Here is a 14,863-nt window from a genome sequence, read left to right as displayed (position 1 = left end):
TGTCACGTAGACCGGACAGCAAAGCGAGACCTAACGACCGACGATACAGCACTGGCGACGCCGCAATTGGTGCACCGCTGGCATGTCGATCTGCACACCAGGCAGGATTCTTTATTATCAATTAATAAAAGATTCTACACTCTTTCTACACTCTCTCTTGGCGACTGTGTTAAATTCCAACGCGGATATCCAACGAACGGCCGGCAGCTTATTAAAAGCGCGGTTTTAATCAAAACACCAACGGCGCGGATAAGAGGCTTTGCCATTTGTTACGCGAAACTACAATGTCGTGCTTTGTATTTTCATTGTAAATTTAATGCGATCATTCGCATTCAGCGTGATGGATTCGAAAGGATCTTTTATCTTCGTTAATTAATTCTCCTGTTTCGCGCGCGCAGTTGCTTTTGTTCACGTTCGCATATTAAAATATGCGCATTAAATTAACGGGTTATGTCAAAATTCTTTTTTTTTTTTTTTTTTTTGCGAAATTACATTGTAGATTCATATCGCTCAGCTTGTCGGAGAGATTTGAAAACGCTGAAATAGTCATATGTTCAGCAAACAATGTAACGGCGATAATATTCGAACGATTCCGAAAAAATATTTCGAAATTAAGTCCAAATATCCGAGTCAATTTGATATTTCCTATGTCCCGGGTTGTCGTCAGGGAAACGTCAAGAATTTTCGAATCGACATATTGCTGCATACACGCCATGCGCACCACTGTCCGTAGAATCCTCGTTGCGATAGCAGCTTTCAGCATCCTCATCTCGCCGCGTGGTCGAATCCCGTGCGAATACCATCGTATAATGCGACCCGATCCGGCGGGACCTCGTGCGCGTAAAAGCCATAACTAATCTACAAATATCTGGGAAAGTCCTGTCCCCCCTCGCCCCGCTTCGCGCGAGTCTCTGCCGCTTACGCAATGCGTAAACCGCATTGCCATTAAATGTCAAAGGCCCGCAGGGTGGGTGGTTAGTGCTGGGGGAGTGAAGGGCAGGTGAGGCCAGATGATCTGCATTCGCCCTCAACTCTCTCTCATCCTACCCTCCTGTTGCCACATGCAGCTCCTAAATATTTGATAACTCTCCAATGGTCAATTATTAACCGCCCTTTTATCGTAATTGCTGCGAACGGATTTATGCATTGACGAAAGAGCGAGAGAGAGAGAGAGAGAGAGAGGGAGAGAGAGAAAAGAGCGCGCTAACAGTAACATTGGCTACGCTATCAGAGATCGATTATTCGCATGATTCGAGGGTCGTCGAACGACGAGATGATGGGGAGCGATCGTATATAGCTCGAATGATGGATTGGCTTTTTGTTGGGTTTAGGTGTTATCTTTTGCGTTGAGGGTTCTTATGTATTAAGAGAAATATTTCATCATTATTCCAGCGTTGTAAACGACGATTAATTATTATTATTATTATTAAGTGCCTAAAAACAGCTTTCTTTTCTCCCAACACTAATTTCCAGCCTTCTGCATTTCTATGTTTTTGTATTCATATATTTCTGTCTCATATGCGATTTGATTTTAATGAAAATTTTTATGAACAATGTTATAAGGTGAAACATTTATTTCTGTTGCAGGTAAGTGACTTGGTGGAACAGTATAAGCGATAATTTCTGAAACTGATCTCGTTGATACGACGAGAAGAGGAAGATCAAACGGTAAGCGAACACGTGGCAATCTTACGAAATTCTTATTAGAAAGTGGATAAGTGGAATATAGCCCGATATTAGGAGGAAACGCGTTTCTCTGTCTTTCTCTTTCATTATGCACGAGACGCGAAATTAACTAACGGAAACACACACAGGTGTACGATTAGAATTAATTACGAAAGGCAAACAGATGTAGATTGTCGTGCATGATTTCGCGTAGCGCGTGGTTTGCGGACTATGAAGGAATTTCGGGCATAAGTCAGACACAAATAACGGTTAACAGATCTGAGAGACAGTTGTTACGTGTATTATCCGCACAAAACTGCGGAGACGAACTTACAGGCAGGAACTAATTAGGCAGACGAATCACGTGTGGCGCGGCGCGTATCTCTCGTCGTCGCCGTCGACGATATTCCGCGGGAAGAGATTAAACTCCCCCGGACCCTTCGCGCACAGAACATCGGTGAGTGTGTGTGTGTGTATTATCGGTGTGTGTCAGCACGACGGAAGGACGGAGGAGGGAGGAGAAAGTAGAGACGTAACCTAGTTCACCTATCAGAGATCTACGAGGTAGATGTACTGCAGAGATGTATGGCAACGCGTACACTCACATAAATACACATACGCACGCGCGTACACAGATATATAAGAGATACTTGGCACTCAATCTTGTAATACGTGACGGCGCGCATCGCTCGCGCTCGCGAGACCCCGTTATTAGTATTCAGTTTGTTTCACGGTAGCAGATGCAGTTAACCTCAGCCACCGGCAAGCACGACAAACACGTTACGAGAGCGTCGTCGTCGTCGTCCTCGTCGTCGCTGATATCCCCGTGATCCGCGCTGAATATCCGCGCTCCCACGCGCACATCCGTGACATAAAATTATACCGACTGTTACTTTAGACGAGTGCAAATGCGATTCCCCTTTGGACGAGTGCCTCTAAATTTTCCTCCAACGTTCCGTCTGTCGCAGTCGCGAAAGATCATTTTTTTTTCTCTCTCTTTCTCTCTTTAACAAAGAGCCGACGTAAAGTACGATACTTTGTTTCTTTCCTCTCGCGGGGGAGTATCGCGCTAGTTCTTGCGTCAGTTGTCATATTTCTATCACAGTGATCCTGATTAGTATTCAGTCGACGTTGCTGCGTCAGGTGCCGTTTGGAGGCCTGTTACCACGGTTATTGGCCCACAATACGTAAACGTATGTACGTTATGCTAAAACCAATAACTAATTACGAGCTGCCGCATTCATTAACCACACGCTCGAAAACGGCATTCCACGCCACTTGTAACGATCATCTGAGCGCGTGACTGTCGAATTCGCTTTCATTATACAAGAACATAATATGTTAATCAGCGCTAAAATTGTCTTTTTCTCTTCGCTTGTCTAGTTTCTCTCCACAATTTTCGCTTATTTATTATAATTAACAAAAGAAAAAAAAAAACGCGTTTACACGTCGCGTGTACTTTGCGTATTGAGAAAAGCATATTTCATTTTTTTCCCCTCTCATTTTTTAATCCTTATTTTCTCGAAAACGCATCCTTGTCTCTTCTTTTTTCGCAAAGCTACATTTGCTGCGGATGAAAGCTGCAGATTGCATATTCACAAATTATAGGAACGTTTTCGCCAAAGGTTGTATCTTTTATCTTCTTCGTTACTTTTTAATCACTCATTTTTAACACGGCACATAAAATTAATGAATTCACATTTTCAATACGTCGACTTGGAAAATCTTTAGTCAATACGATGATTTAAGTCAATCAAAACTCGCAACGCGGCGATTAATCGTGAAATGAACGCGAATAATGTAGATTAAGACCGATGTACTTTTCGAAGAAAGAAAAAGGATGAGAGAGAGAGGGAGAAGGATCATGAATCGATCACCGTGCAAAAAGTAGTAGCGTGAAACGGGAGGAAGACACACCTTTCTCTTCCGCCCTTTGAATATTCATAGATCCCGGGCAGGGAATGCTAGAGGATTCTCATCGATCGATTGCCGAAGCACGACGAAACGAACGAACGAACGAAGGCGTATGACGTTTCCGCGGAACGTATATATCTCTTAAAATACGGAACGCTCCGGAAGATGTTATCTTACGGATAGATGCGGGCTATGAATAAATTTCTTTCAGTGCTTTCACTTGGAATTTCGTATACCAAGCTCGTATTTGTATATACGTACGTCGGCTGTAGTCGCCGCCGAATTTTCATGACTCGCGGGATTTTATGGATGTCATGGCGCATTTTTAGGTCGTGAATTTTCCGCGGAAATTGTTATAACTCTCGGTGACATTGGGGACTCGGTCCCCAACAAAACATCGGTCGACAGTGTTTTTGTTTTATATTAACGACGTGTTGTATCGTTTCTGCGATAGTAACAGATATAGGACTTTTAGTTATCCTTTGCCGCGCGTCGAGAATAATTCTCGTAGCGAATTTTTTTTTTTTCACGAAAAGCCTTTTTGAGGTATATGCGTGTGATGAGAAAAAAGATGGCAAGTATCGGTGGATTATTTTACTGTAAAAAAAAAGGAGGGTTAAGATGAGATAATTTGACGATATAATCTCACGATTATCAAGGAAATAAAAAGTGAAAAACATTGCATTAAAATATTCCGAGGTAGTAGACGTAATACATTTTTATGTAAAAGCGTTCGGTTTGGCGGAAATTCCGGTTAAAAAGACTCTGTTTGCGGACATATAAATCGATTTCTTAATTCCATTAAAATTGTTGAAACTCTCGACAGAGTATTTTCGGAATTCTTAAATTCTCTAACATGCTGAATTCTTCTCGATAATAAAATGTGCAAATTTTTTTAATCATATTTATTTAATAATTGTGTATGAATTTTTAAATTGCGTCAATTAAACTGTACAATCTCAGTGATATTATCTCTCTAGGAGTTACAGAAAAATATTTCAATAGTTTTGATCAATAATTAATATACTTAGCATTAACACGTGTATATATATTTATGATAAATATTTCGTAACAACGGATATCTACTCTTGGCACTCGGCAGTGTATGAAATACAGCATCCGATGCAATTGCAATTTAATAGTGTGGCACAAATCATTATAATAGTTATGGAGATACGAATAATTCGATGAATGGGGTATGGTCGAGAGAACAGCATGCGACTATAAACTCAGGGAAACCTTGCAACATCCACCACACGATTCGATGATTTCTCTCGTTGATTGAAACTAGCACTGTTCGCTTTATATGATAACATCTCTTTTTTTTTGCTCTTGCCGATAATCTCGACTGCTTTCCCGCATTCATCGAATGGAAATTTTCCTCCGTTTCTCTTAAAAAAAAAAAAGAGAGCGAATTTCATCCATCATCGTCAACAGTAGCCTCGCATTCTTCGAAAAGGATCTATAATATCGCCGCCGACGAAACTCTCGAGTTCTTTTCACTCAATCCCATCCTCCTCCTCGTCATCCTCCATGTATTTCGTTCACGCTCCGTAAAACTTCAATGTCGACACGCGGAATCGGAAGCACGAAGGCACCAGGTCGTCCGTCTGCACCGAAAGCAATGTTTCCCGATGATGGAGTTTATCCGTAGTTTTACCGAGCGACAAAGTACAAGGCGACGCGACAAATTTCGCGAAAATTACTCGCGAATTCTTTAGCTGAGATTAGAGGAGCCGCGACGGTCAATTAGCCGGCGGATTAAATAGGTCATAGATGGTCGACCGTGTTCTCTCAATAGATCCAACTAGCGAAACTTTCGAGACACTGCGAGATGTTGCTTAGCGAGAAATTATATTTCCCTCAAGCGCCAAATCTTTTTTTCGCTATAATTTTTTTACGGAAGGACAGGAGTAAAATATAGTATAAACTATCGCGCGCGCGCGTGGCAAATTTTAATTTATTAAATATCTTAAAACTCTTATATAAAATTTGAAAGTAAAAATTCGAAATAAAAATGTAAGTCCTGTGTGTGCGTGTCTGCATAAAAATAGATGAGGATCGAAATGAAATAAAGTTTTTTCATCTTGAAACTTCAATACGTTTATCGTTACATTTGTGATAGGAGAGAGACTCTCGCTCGTAACTTGGCGAAAGGAGGACGCGAGTATCATATCGCGAATGGACGGAGAAGCGAAAGAACGGCTTTACGTTACGGCACGTTTTAGCTTAATCTCAGTCCTTCGTTCGAGGTCACGTGATTTGATCGTTAGATCGGACGCCAGAACCAAATTAGAAAGCGGAGTAATTGCGGGCCGTTTGCACGCTACCTACCGTATATATAGCTGACCGAAATACCGCGCTGATATCCTTCCCACGTTGCAGTGTTACTGGGCGCCCTCGCTTCCTGTTACGATTTGCGTTACGTATTAAGCGCTCCTTCCACCATCCCACAGGAGAGAAAAATTTCGGAGCGGTCGCCCCGCGGAAATTGCGCGCTCGATGTGACATCCGACAAATGTTACACGCAGAGGGGAAACACTGATACGGATAAAAAAGCGTCGCCTTTTTGTCACTATTTTCTAGAAATGCCATGGACCATTTTTCGAGGAGAAATCTGCGTGCACCGCGCGTCGCTATTCGCGCATGTAAAAATTGTTTCGGGAAAGCCGTGTCGCATTTGGGTTCTGTGTTGCGCTCCATTCGACGTTGCATCTACCTTTTAACTCCGTAACTGAATTACTTTTGTGATTCAAATAGCGGGAAACGGATGAAACAAAACTCGATGACACGAAATCGTGTCCCCTTTTTCATCAGTGACCTATATATAAGCAAAAAAAAAAAAAAGACGGGTAAAATGAGAAATTTTTCTAAGCTAAGATGACTAATTGATGTTTAATTTGTTAAAGAAACTTTTGATATAATAATATAAATAATTCGATAAATAAATACTATGACCGTGGGATAAGTTTTTAAAAATTAAAAAAAAATTATTTATCAATTTTTCGGTTTCTACAGATAGACAATGTTTTAATTAATAAAAAAATAATATTAGATAAAATTAATAAATAATATTAAAACATTTTGGAGATCACAGAAGTTAAGAAAATTTAACAAATCTCAAGGTCGACATTTTACTCTTTTTTTTTCTTTTATTCCAAAGATCCTTTTTTTGTCACTCTGTTTTTGATAAGATGACGAATAAAAAAAAAATATCGCACATGTGCGGTTTGTGCAATGTGATAAGAAAATATCGCGCGTCGACCTTTCCATAACAAATTGTTTTCTCTACTAATCTTTCTGTACAGCTTCGTAATGTCATCGGGATGATTGATTATGACGATTTTTACGCCTTCATCATTGGTGCACATGAAATGCGCAGTTAGAAAGCAGAATATTATTTTTTTTTAAGAAATATAACTGTGCCGGGAATATATTCCGTGGTTTTTTTTATGTCATTCGCAAAGCCTTGACATATTTATAGTTTTGCTTATCGTAGATGTAAGATACACATCGATATCAGATATCTAAATCGTGCTAGTTCTAAATATCCTCAGATAACGTATAAACGTCTTGTATATCTAACGAGAGACGGCACATTGGCTCAAAATATGCGCGCGCGAGCAAAATGACTTTGCTGATATATTTCCTCTTATTTTTCGTTATTTTTCCCAGGCGTCCCCTTCGTACATATGCGAGGAAGACATAGCTATGCGTCGTAAAATCCGAACGGGCCGTCCAATTCCCTTAAAAGTGAGTTCGATGGAAAATCGTTGACGCTGCTGACTGCCGTTTTTTCGAGAAAAAGCTGCGGGACACGACGACGGAAGCGAGGAAAGAGCTTGCTTTGCTGGTGCATACATTCACTCTCTCTCTCTCTCTCTCTCTCTCTCTCTCCCTTTCGCAATTCTTTCTCGTATTAAAAGATTAAATTTGTGCCCGGTCGATCGCGCAGGTCGATGGCCCACTCGATCGAATATAATCGAGTTTCGCTCGTCCGATTACACGCTGCAACGACGACGTACAATTTCGCATCAAAAGATTAGCTTCGTCCGGGATATCCGGTAAATATTAGAGTCACATTTAGCTTTCTCTCTCTCTCTCTCTCTCTTTCGTATATATGTGCCGTAATTCGGATGGCCGAATCGACGATCTCGGTGAGCTACTGCATATCCGATGGAAATAAACGGATCATTTTAGCTAGGAACGAAAATTCTTTGCAACGACGCGAAAACTGTCCGAATATTTCGAGAGAGTGAAAGAGACGGAACTCTCGCTCGTCAAGTTGTGTGACTCTTGAAATTCTTATGATTATGGTTACAGCTTGTGGATCGTTACACATCGCGCGTTGAATCGGAGATTTTTACTAGTCGTACGTGACCGAGCGACCGTTTTATTTAGCATAATTGCTACGTGGCCACGAGATACACGTGATATCTTTACGATTATCTCGTGCATTAAAAGAAAAAGGTATATTTTGCGCGATATTGTACTTTATGATTTGCACATTATATTCTAAATGTAAATACGAAATGTGATGCGCGCGTTACGAAAGAGAGGGAAAAATTTATGTTTATTGACGTTTCGGTAAAAATGACGTTACGTCTGTCCGAACTGACCGATGAAATGCAAATTGCGTAGAGGCACGAATCACAGTTTTACGAGCAGGAGTTTGATGATATCGAATACTACGTTACGGTCAAATTTAATCCAAATATGGCGAAATTTGCGTGCCGACATGTTTGATTCGCAATTGTGTACGGAAGAATCGTGCGCGTTTTTTAACTCGCCGGTTACGAATATTATACATGCACATTTCGATAAGATTGAAAACTCTCCGTATTCGAATTGTAAATCGAATCTTGATGGCATTGGCGCACTGGTCGCCGAGCGTACTAGTCGGGCGAGCCCGAGCGGAAATGCACTTCCGGAGATGGCGATGCACCAAGCTCCGGAGATGCAGCATGCCGTGTCGTGCATACGCCGTTAAACTTCCCATACCCTCCTTCCGGTTTTCAATGACCGAACATGCCGACTTACACAGCCGCCGGTGGTGACATTTAAATTCGACTGCAGGTCGTGAGATATGCCGTTAGATATGCGCCTCTCCCTCTCTCTTTCTTTTTCTTTTTCTTTGTCTTTTTTTCTCTCCTTTTTTCCTAGTAGTTTGATTTCGCTGATTCAATTGTTCTTCCGCCCGCGAGAGAGAAAGAGAAAGTAGTGCAAGAGAGAAAGAGAGAGAGAGGGGGAGAAGGACTCTGCCACCTTCTTCTCCCGATCTCTGGTTTCTTTTTTGCGTCCGCGTCTTTACCCCAACCTCTTCTTTCCACTCTTTGCGTTTTCTGGCCGGCTTCTCGAGGTTCATCCCTCTTGTACCTCCTATCGACCTGGAAACTTCCACGATTTCCCACTTCGTCGTCTGCGATCTGACACCTCGTTCTGCGGCGCGACACAGAACTCTTTAATCCTCGATTTTTGGCTCGCTCCATGCGAGGAGATATCCGGATGTCGTTATTTGGATCGCAGAACTTTTTCAACGATTTTGAGGAAAACGATTGAAGGGACAAGTGCCAGATTCTTGCGAAAATTTTATTTTGTCACGATAGATAAATCGTATTGTTTCTCTTACTTTTTTTTTTTTGTCTCGTACAACATATTCAGTTAATTTAGCAGAGACGAAACTCACATTAGTAAATCGATAAATGTTCTTTTAACAGCTCCACGACAAATGATGTTTATTCTAATTTGAAACAAGGTAACGTAATCGTATCAACACAATAATGATACTTGACTTGGCTTCACATTATTGACGTGCATTGTAAAAACATTTCAAGGATACTCGTTTGATACTCGATCTTAAATTAAAATTTACGCGACGGCAAAAGCGAATACGTTGCTAAAAAAATGTTACTAAGGGCGAGAAAAAAAAAGTAGAGAGAAAAAGAGAGAGACCGATACAGGTAATTATTGTATTTGCGATTCGCTAACGCGAATATAATGACACTTGAAAGCCGGCATTTCTCTGGTCGAATATCTCCGCCATATGATCACGCATCATCTTGCCGCTACATTGGCTTATTTACATACACGCATTTACATATTTATTTACATATGTACGTATAAACACGCGTGCATGTATTCGCGCGATTTATCCGGTCGGCTTTTCCGCCGCCGCCGCCGTCGCGCCCCGCCGTTTCGATATTTCTTGTCTCGTAAATAATAGGCACGGGCGGCCCTGTTTATTTACTGCGCGTTTTATCTCAATGGCTCGTGAGCTCGCGCACACCAGGTTAAATGCACCTCCGTTCGATGTGGCATGAATTGCACAGTCGAGGTGAGGGTGAGGTGAGGCCGCATGCGCGCGTCCTGTACACACGCAAAGAACAGGTTGAGGTTTATCGCCAATAACGGAGTGAGGCCAAAAGTGCCCTTTCAAGTGGCGTCCGTGTTAAACCGAAATTATATGCTTTTCATGCTCGTTTGCGTTTCTCTTTTTTTTTTTTTTTTTTCCCCACTTCGATATATAAACATACGAATGCGCGGAATTATACCGGCGCCGCTGGTTGAAAATGCAAAAACGATCTCATATACGAAGGAAAATGTCGCATAATCACGAGTGGAATATTATCACGCGATGTTTTTTCCCCGTTCCCCCGTCCCGCACCCTTCAACAGCCTGATGTTATTTTTCACGAACAAGAATCTATTTTTGTACGCGTGCGATTTTCGTGATTTTCATGGAGAGCGCTTAATTGATTCGAAAATATTCGCGATAATGGCTGCGGGAAGGTGGATATCGAGTTGCGAAATATTGCCGCGGCTTCAATTTAATATTTTATCATACGAATGATTCGTTCCCGACGGTATCGACCCGGTCGCTTATCGCGCCGATGTCCTCTTTGTGCTCGTATTCAAACAATGTGTAAGTGCATTAATATTCCTGCTCTTGAACCTCTCCCTGTTCAAGCTTCTTCCATTCCTTCCCTTTCCTAAGCTTATGCGTGAACGTAATTTTTGCACGGCAGCGAAAACTCGTGTCGATAATAAATATGATAACGAGTTTTCCTCTAAAGCATTATTGATGGGATTTTTATAAATTTAATACATCACTCTCTGCCTCTTTCTCCTCATGGTTTCTTTAGCATATAGACGAGCTGCGGTTGGAAATTCTGTTGCATTAAGATGATCGTGCAAATGCATTAATAACGTATTGTAAGATTTGTATTGCAAGCTTTATGCATCAAACTGAGTTGCTCTGGTGATATAAAGCCCTTCTTCCTCTCTTTACACGATACGTTATATTTAACATAATTTTATACAGATTTAGACAGTTAAATTAAGGATCAATCTTTTTTCGTATTTATTATGCTAAAATTGTTTTATCGTTTATGTCACTTATTTCATCTTCTCTCCTACACAGTCCTTTCGCATAGTTATACATATTTTATCGCTACGTATTTACGTGACAGAATTACATTGACATTCTACAGTTCGGAGCTATAAAGCGTGCGATTAGCTTACTGCTATAAATTCGAGATATGTCGCCGGACGATCGCTTTGTTTTTTTTTTTTACATTATCCACGAAACACCTATTTTGAACTTAACTTTCAAGTTATATTTTTAGTAAAGCAAATGTAGAATATCTGAGGAGGAAGAGAATAATATTTCGTAAATTTTTAAACTTTTTTGTATTGGACAGTTTTATACATTTTCATTCATTTATGATTCAAAAATGATCTATAGATACAAAAAAAACTGCGATTAACACACACATATGCATGATTCATATATTATCGTGCGGTACTATAAGCGACTTGGTCTCTCCATCCTATTCGACCCCAGCTCAGACTAATATTTTTTTGCGCGATTTTACCGCCGCCCTCGTCCCTTACACAAGCGCAGAAGTGTACACGCGACGAATGTTAAAAAGCCGTTTAAGCGTACCACACGAGGCACGCGAGTTCCGACATAGTCGCGAAAACACGCTGACAAAAACAAAAGCCACGATTCTTCGTTTTTAAGAGCTTTAGGCAAATCAGATATCGAATACGGCAAACGAGAAAGCATCAGGAGTAATGTAGTAGAAGTACTTCCATTTTTTAACTCTCGATATTTAAATCACGATATCTTTAACGAAATTAATTAATCTCTACAGATTTCACGTTTTACGATTATCAGTTCTCGCTGATATTGATTTTACAAAGGCGGCGTTCTTAATCAGGATATAGGAATCACGATAAAAATATACTATATAATTTAATTTTTGCGACGTATAGGAGTTGGTTCTTCATCCGATAGATATATATATATAAGCGACATGAGAGACATTTGTTTTATTAATAAGACTCGTTTTTTGCTCGATAGAAAAATACACGCGATACACATAGAAAAATAAATCGATCTGTTTTAACAATAAGCGTGATTACACCATATTCTGTAGCGTGCATCGCGCGGAATGTTATTTTTCCACGATTCGGTATTCTTGCGGCAACGGGAAAAAAAAAGGGTTTACGTTTATATTATAATATAAAAATTGCAGAAAAATATCGCGAATAATGGTAAAATCATTCATAATATGTGCAGTAATATTCACTACAAAATTGGTAACGGGAATGAATGGTTGCAGAAGGCTATATAACAAAAGTAATATTTTGAATAGCAATTAAAAAATGAGCTTTTTTATTTTATTATTATTTAAGAGAATTTGTATTATATTAGGAAATAAAAATATGAAGAGCGAAAACAATAATATGAGCGAAAAATGCACAGAGAAGGAAATTCTTATATTTTACGAATAAATAATAATTACATTTTGAGTAATTTTTATTTATAATTTTTTATTTCATATTCTCTCTCTTTCTTCTGTTTCTTGTATAAATAATAAATGCAAAATGCAATCAAATAATATTAATTACTTCTGCGTGATATTTTTTTCTTTTGTATAGAGAAAGGAATAAAGACCTGGTCGCAATCTCTCAAACGGTCGATAGTCGCCCGAATATGCATTTCCAGCATTCGCAAAAAATATCGATTTCGCTTGGAGCACCGCCTTCGATATGAGACTTACGCACGACATATTTGAACGAGACAGCATGTAAAATAGCGTCTGAGTGTATAGAACACGCTTAAATTATGCGACCTGTCGGCAACAGTCTTTTAAGCATTTGCTGTGATAAATATTAAGTCCCTTTGAAAACAAGACAAAGTATTTTCACTTCCACAGTATGGTCGCCATTGTGTGCGCGGAGCACATTTTATAGAAAATATTTCTACGAACGGTGATAGAGAGAAAGAGAGGGAGAAAGAGAGACAGAGAGAGAGAGAGAGAGAGAGAGTTGTGCACGGTAGCCAGAGGTAGAATTAATGTCGAGATTGTTCGAAACTCCGCGGTTTTACCGCCAAGTATTTTCTGCGGGATGTAATGCGCGCCGGGGGGAGATGAAAGATCCCATTAGTGAAATCAAATTTTCCGCTACGATGCGATATGACGGTTTTCGGGAAATTTCACGCACGTGATTCACGTAATGAACTTTTCAGATTATGCCGGAGAGTAGTCTGTTTTCAACGAGAATTTAATTCGGCCGCCACAATTTTTGCCACGATTCTTCAATATTTAATGTCAATTATCTCGGAGCGTATATAAGCCATAAATTAAGATTTTATTTCAGGTAAGGTTTTACCCGGCGAGACAAATTTCTCTCGTCGAACACGCAATTAAATATCGAGAAAATAATTTTGTATAGATTTCGCGGCGCGCTTCTACTCTCATTCATCATTTAGATTACAACGCGTTTTCCCGTGAAGTTGAAAATTGTCAGCCGAATCATTGGATAATATCGTGTATTATACGCGACATTCAAGTAATAAGATAATACAGGATAATATTAATAAAAAATCGATTGGAAAAAATATCTAATTGCATTCGTATCACGCAATTTTTTTATTTTATTTTATTTCGACGAATAGAAGCTGGGATTGCATTTAATAATTCAATTAAAAATAAATACACAATGTCTATTGAGAGAGCAAATAAAAATTGTTGATTTTTATATAATAATTGATAATTGTATAACGCAAAGCAAATATCGAATTATAAAATTTATATGGGCGAATGTTATATAATATAATATTACACAATCGTATAAATTTCTAGCATATTTTATGGCAAATGAATATAATGCAAAATTATCTTTATCTGATACGTTAGTTTAGAAATTTTATATTTTTACTCTTCTATATTTTTATTGCTGGAAGATATTCATTGCAAATGTCTAATCTCTCCTATCTTTGTCTGAAAAGTGGTGCAATAATTGTAGATAATGAATACGAAGCCGTAATTTGTGTCTTGTTAGCGTCTCTGCTTACATCCAAAGGGTTGTAATCGGATATAAGATAATCTGACTACATACAGGCTTCTTTTTCTTCCAATCACATTTTTCGTCGAACGTCTTCATTCACGCGACCGCCAAATGAGCAATGCAAATCTTTGATTTAGCAAATCATTTAAATTAATTTTGCATTATAATTAATAGACCTCAATTTAGGAAGCGATTTGGCAGAAATGAATTGTATAAGCTTTTTGAAAAGTCGACTATAGCATCGCAGAAAATTTCTCATTAGAACGCTGTTCATTTTGAATATCATGCTTTCGTGTAATAAATCTTTCGACACAAACGTTAAGATGATTTCTTCCACGGTATACACACATACAGAGGAGCATGAATTTATCACATAACTAGTCCTGACGAGCCGCGATCGATAACCGACGACGCTTTTATTTGCATCTGAGATTAAGTTACTGAACTAATGGTTCACAGAAAAGTTGCTCTCGATTGCATTTTATCTTCTCTTTAACGACGCACGAATTTTCATCGCATGGATACTTCATCCGATTCGTCCGTCATTCTTCGATTTCGTAGAAGAAATTTCATTCTGCTTGCTCTTTGTCATTTGCATAAAATGCGAGGAACATGCAGTCCGATTTGATCGCGAGAATGTGGATTTTTCGCTTTGCCCCTGGCGATTTCGTCATCCCTCGCGATATGATATCTACACATTTTTTTTTTATTTATATTCAAACGGTCAAATATAGTTAAAGAAAATTGATCTTTCAATTATTTTATTTTTATACTTTTATATCGTCACTTATTTATTTTTTATATAATATTATGGCCAATTATTTATTTCTTATACATATACGTTGGAGAGAATTTTATATAATATCGTGAAAAATTGATTAATGCAACAAAGTATAGATGGATGATCTGTCATCACGTTGTATATT

General features: G+C 39.2%; 1 protein-coding gene across 5 annotated transcripts in view; it reads left to right on the top strand.

Moving 5' to 3' along the window:
• LOC126855343 (zwei Ig domain protein zig-8-like) overlaps positions 1–14,863 on the top strand; it is a 281,643-nt gene that overhangs the window by 133,088 nt on the left and 133,692 nt on the right. The gene's annotated exons all lie outside the window — the stretch shown is intronic.

This window comes from Cataglyphis hispanica, chromosome 16, assembly GCF_021464435.1.
Source record: "Cataglyphis hispanica isolate Lineage 1 chromosome 16, ULB_Chis1_1.0, whole genome shotgun sequence".
Lineage (NCBI taxonomy): Eukaryota > Metazoa > Arthropoda > Insecta > Hymenoptera > Formicidae > Cataglyphis > Cataglyphis hispanica.
This window is presented reverse-complemented; position numbering and strand designations above follow the sequence as displayed.